Here is a 6,398-nt window from a genome sequence, read left to right as displayed (position 1 = left end):
TTTGTGTTGATTCTATTTCCCGTCCCTCTTCATCTCATTCCCCTTCTTTATTCATTCATGTCATGGACCTATGATATCTCTAGATCCTAAGACTAGTTGATTACAAAATTAACATGAGTATGGATGAGATTAGGTCCACCTTTTTGTATATTCTTTTTGTGTGTGGTATGTTTTATGAGCATAGTCCATTATACTATGTCTCTAACATGCATTAACACCAAAATTCTATTGCCCAACCTCAAATAGTTATGATTTCTACATAAGTCCAATTACGATTGCTTAACATAGCGCTAAATTGTTGACACAAAAGGCATAGCATTCTAGTAAGTGAGATTGTAAGTCTCCCCTATTTCATGGTATTGTGTGGAAACTTGGCCTTTTTTCCTTCCTTTGGAAGATGTCTTGGTTCAAGGATTCATGCTTGTGATAAGTGGGTTGAGTATTCTCCAAAGAATGACCTAAACAAAACCAAAGCAAAAGCAATACTAACTTCTAATCAACTAACAATTAATATTTAATTTTAAGCCATTTACTTTTATGCACTTTAATTTCGAGTCTTTATTCATTTGTCGTTATTCTTACCATTCAATTTGTTTACTTTAATGCCATTTTCACTTTTCTCACTTGAGCCATACTTTGTGAATATATTGTATTTGTATATACTTGTTTGTATTTTTGGTCTTTTGACCTTAATGAACATAATAAGAATAAAAACCCTAAAAAACATTTTGTGTGGTTTGTTGGTTTGATCTGAGACATTGGAGTTAGACTTAGGCAACACTCCCTACGCAAAAGGACTTGGCCAATGCCAACTTTCATGAAACCAAGTGCTTGTGAAGTGAAGTTTCATATGATACAATTATGGAAGATCCATTTGAGTTCATTTGCAACATGATCATATTGGAGCTGTTATTTTGAACCTGTGTCTGATGTTCCTCTTTGAAGTCATCTGATACATGGGGAATCATGAAGAAGATCATGGAGTTGCTAAGCTTGGATGTGGATATCTTTATTTTATGCCTTTCTCTTCATCTTGCTATTTGTGTATTGATATTGCTTGATTCTAAAGTCCAAGGGAAATTTGGGTTTCTATATGATATTCTTGTCTATTGGATTGCAACCCGTTGGTCATATCTTTTCAACTCTTAACTTTTAATTTTTACTTAGGATTAATCTCTTCATCTTATCCCAATTTCTTTAAATTCAAAATCTCGCCCTCCTTTTAAAATCTTATTTGCTTGTGATTTCTAAACTTTGACCATATTGCAAATTAGAAACCTTGGCCTTATGCCATTGAATTTTTAAACTCTTTTCTTAATCAAACTTGTAAGTGAACTTAAATATACTTGACTTAAAATTTAAAAAGCCAAAAAGAACTAACACTCATTCAAACCTTTTTAGGCCCTTTGTGCCTTTGTTAAACTTAAAATTTTGTTAAAAGCAATTCACTCACTTTGAAATTGATACCACGAACTACGAGGTTTTGTCAAACACAAAAATATAATTAATGAATTCTTTTCTCATCCCTCCATTCTATTTATTGCGAACATCATTTTGTACAAAAACACATATGCACACAAAAAAGGGCTCCCTAGGAGTACCTAGGACACTTTGGGTGCTAACATCTTCCCTCTGTGTAACCAACCCCCTTACCTGTAATCTCTGGCATTTTATTAGTTTTGATTTGAAAACTTCTTCTTTTTGGGTTTTGTTCGTACTTTTCCCTTTTCCCTTGGAAACAATAAAAGCGCGGTGGTGACTCTGGTTTTATTAACGTCTAGCTTATCCATAGCTTGATGGTCATGAATTTACCGCTACAGACTACTCCTTTAAAGCCAACATAACTATACCACCCTCCTATCTTAGATTGCACTCAAGTTCGGGTTAGAACTTATCTCACCATACAAAGATCACCATGCACAACAGACAGAGTATCATACAATAATATATACAAACAAACATCAAATGTACAAATATATACACACACAAAAGTAGGCTAAACCCACTGAGGACTGCTCCCCAACAGATTCGCCACTTAATTTATATAGTGGTAAACTCATGACCATCAACCTATGGATAAACTTGACTTCAATAAAACCAGAGTCACCACCGCGCTTTTATTGTTTCCAAAAGAAAAGGGCAAAAGTACGAACAACCCAAAGATAAGAAGTTTTTAAATCAAAACTAATAAAATGTCAGAGATTACAGGTAAGGGGATTGGTTACAGAGAGGGAATGTGCTAGCACCCTGTAAGACCCTAATTTTGACCCTAAGATCCCTCATGGCGTCATATCATTGCATTTTGCATTTTCCTCAAGGATCATAGCATCTTGGATCCTTAACCCTAGGGTTGGGACTTGTGAGAGTTGGTTTGAGACCACCAAGCATGCTTGAATTGTATATTATTTCTTTTCTTATTTTGTTTACTAACCAAAAGCACAAAAATATGTCACTAACTTTGTTTGTTTTGAAGCTTAAGCAGTCATGTGATCCAAGGCTCCTAGGAGGTTCCTATGCTCATTGATATGGCCAGAGGAAGATGGAAGCAAGCATGACAATGGTTCCCAAAGCTCTCAATCATCATATATGCCTCCCAATTATCTCAATTTGTCAATTTGGTCAAGATAACCCAAAGGGATTGAGGATTGTTTCCCAAGGAAGCCCTAATTCAATTATGCATTGACTGTGCCTTGCTCATGAAGCAACCTCAACCTATGATCAAATACAATCAAGGTAAGTCCTTTAATTCATCATTTTATGCATATATGAGCCTATTTGAGGCCTCTCAATCATTTATTCATCAATATTTGAAGTTTGGACTTGAGAAGTTGATTAGTCAATTCATCTGACTATTTTGAAATCCACTGAGACCTAACTTTTGATGTGCTTGTCAAATGATGATGACCCCAAGAGAAAAAATGTTTTTAATAACCATGGGAACAACTTTCATGTTCCTCAAATTTTATTTGAAACTTGGAAGGTCATCATTCATTTCAAAAAATTATAGGTCATTTTGACTGAAATCCTAATTTTGGGTCAACTTCCCAAGGACCTAACTCCTTCATTTTGTATGATTTTGAGATGATACCAAGTTCATTGGAATATTTAAGATGTCTAATTAAATTTTTATGTTGGACAAATTTTCATAATCCTAAAAGAAACACATGTGGTAATACAAAACATTATAGGTCACTTTGGACCAAAGCCATTGAAACTTGAAAAAGTCCAACTTCAAGTTCCCATAACTTCCAAATGATGCAAAATTTAAGTCCAAATTGATTTTCTTGAAAAGATATACAACTTTGATGTTGAAGGTTTTGTCATTTGAGGCTTGAATCATTGAAACAGAAGGGCTTGAAGTTGGTCATTTTTGGCAAATTCTCCATATACATGTTTTGTACCTTGAACTTCATGGCCAGTTTTCAATATTTTCCCAACTCCAAATGAATTTTTGTTCAACATAACATTTGTTCCTTATGTCAAGACCTTTCCAACCATTACCCACATGCTTATGTTTGAATTTTCCAATTGGTACTTTCGAAGAGGTGAAGTTTTATGATCAATTATGCATAACATGTTAAATCTTGCTACATTATCCATTGCATTGCCATCTGCACGTCCAAAATTGATTCATTTGATTTCAGCATGCAAAAACAATTGAGTTTGGGCCTCACATGCGCCTGTACAGGCCCATGCATGGAGGATCCAAGTTCATGCACGCACGAGTTTGATCATGCCTTGCATCAGCTGTGGCTATAAATAGAATGCCTTGCTTCACTCATTTCTCAACCTGAAGGCGCCTGAAACTCTGCTGAACTGATTCCCTAACCTCTCACTCAAAGCAATTCTAAATTTCACTTCTCTTTTCAAGCTTAAATTTCAACTTCCTTGGTTGATCTTTAGCTTTTAATTCCTTAGCCTTGCTTCATTGTTACTTCAAGATCAAGCTGCAATCAAGAGTTCGATTGGATTTTTCTTACAAAAGTTGCACTTCAAAGGTTTAATCCTCAACTATTTTGATTCGAATCTCTCTAATTATTGTGCATTGCTTGGTTTGGTTGGCATTTCTGAAGTCCTCATGTGAGAGGCAATTGATTTGTGGTTTTAATTTTGAGATTTGGTTAACTTCATATTGAACACCTCATTTTTCAATCCCGGATTTCTTCCTCCATAAGAATCTTGAGAAGAAACTAAGGTTACAGGGGTGATGTACATCACCCCAGCTTTCGATTGGTATATGGATCACGTATTTTAGTTGAGGTTTCAAAACCTGCAACTGGTAGCCGGACTATGGCTTCTCACCGGAGAAGACGGTGGTTTCCACCACCGTCCCCACGCGTCCAAACCTAGGCCCTTGGATGATGAATCTCATATCTAATCTTGGTTGTTGAATGTTATGACTTATTTTAATGCATGGTGACACGCTGTTGACTAGTGTTTACCATACGCGCGCGCTTCCTGGCCATGTGATCAGCCACGTCAATTAATGAAGTGGGATCTGACGCCTCAGGATTTTTCTCTTTTATTAATTTCTGTTTTAATTTCTTTTATTCCATTTTATTTTAAAAATTCATAACTTCTTTATTTGGAATCACAAAAATATGGGACCAATTGCAAATTTTTTCTCTTAAATTCTAGTTTCTAAAAATGATTTTTAATTATTTTTGTGATTCCATTTAATATTTTTTGTGAATTATTTCTTTTCTGGTTGTTTTTAATTCATTTAAAATACCATTTGATATTTAAAAATGCCAAAAATATTTTCTTAACATCCTTGGATGATGATGAATCTATGAAAAATATTCTCATCAATTTATTAATTGATTTGATATTTATTTGAGATTTTAGTCCAATTATGTTATTTTTCTCCATTTTTAATTGTTTAAAATTAGTTTCTGTTTTCAAAAAATATTGAGAAAATTTGTCAAACCTTGTTTGACCATGTTAGACTTATGTAATCCAATTGGACTTATCCAAGTTGATTTGAATTGGATTTGAAGTTTGACCTTTATTTGTTCATTTTATTTTATGTATTATTTTAATTCCAAAAAATATGTTTGACCTTTCTTGACTTCTCATCTTCATTTCACTTCTGTTTACCATTGATTGATGTTGATTCCATTCATGTTTAATCAATGTGGTTTGGTTATGTCTTTTGATTTCTCATTTTGGTTCATTCCATTTCCATCTTCATCTTCTCCTTTTTCTTTTGACCAATGAGTTAATGATTGTTGGTTAGCCTTGACATATGAGAGGCTTAACCTTCTTTGAACCAAATCAAATTCATCTTGATCCAAGATCAAGTTAATTGCTTTGTGTCCAAGATAGGTTACTTCTTGGTCAAGCAAAAAACCTAAATCCATACAAGGTCATTCTTCTTTTCTTTTGGCATGGCAAGTTGTAGGAGCTTGGCTTACTAGTCATGATCTCTAACTTGTGTTTATTTGCCTATATTTCTATTGACCGGCCTCAGATAGGTGTGACTACTACATTAGTCCACTTACGATTGCTTAACATAGAGCTAAATTGCCTTATGGCACACTAACACTAACTACTAATTACTAACATTTAATTCTTGCAATTTACTTTAATGCAATTTAATTTCTTGTTCATTAATTCATATTGTCTTTGACCTTTGCTCACTTTAGCTCATGTTTATGTTTATGCCATTTGCCTTTTGCTCCCTTGAGCACATTATTGTGTATATACTATTCCCTTGTGTTTGTTTTGTTTTGTTTGTGTGAACCAATGCAAAAAGGAGAAAGGACTTAGAATTAGGACCTTACCTAAGCTTAATGGAGTTTCAAGAGCAACTAGGCCTCATGCCTTTAGAATGCTAAAATTGTTGAAGAGCAACTAGGCCTCATGCCTTTAGAATGCTTAATCTTGAAAGTTGAATTGAAAGGACCCCTATTCTAAACTCTCTTTGTCCATTCTTTTATTGCACTGTTGAACTTTTTGGTTTGTGTGTTCTTGTGTGATAGGGATCCCAAACTTGAGCTAATTAGAAGGACCATTGTCATGGACATCCAAGATAAGAGAGACAAAAGCCAATTGGAAGATTCCTAGGAGCTTGATTGAATATTTGCTTGATTGCTTGAGTTAATTGCTTATTACTTGCTAAGTCCAAAAGAAAGGAGCTCTTGGATCATCTTTATGATCTCAAGGAAGGAACTCCAAGGGTTTTATTTCTCTTCCCTCATCTTTGCATGTTTAGGACCTAGCCCTTCTCTACTTCTCTCCACTCTAACCCAATCCAAACTTATTTTGTGCAAACATTGACATTGTTTTCAAAAATTAGAAACCTAGGCATTATGCCTTTGATTTTTCAAACTCTTTTTCATAATACTTATTTTGAATTGAATCTTAAGTCAACTTTGACTTTATTTTGTGAATAC

This window comes from Lathyrus oleraceus, chromosome 5 (assembly GCF_024323335.1).
Source record: "Lathyrus oleraceus cultivar Zhongwan6 chromosome 5, CAAS_Psat_ZW6_1.0, whole genome shotgun sequence".
Taxonomy (NCBI): Eukaryota; Viridiplantae; Streptophyta; class Magnoliopsida; order Fabales; family Fabaceae; genus Lathyrus; species Lathyrus oleraceus.
Note: the sequence above shows the minus strand (reverse complement) of the source record.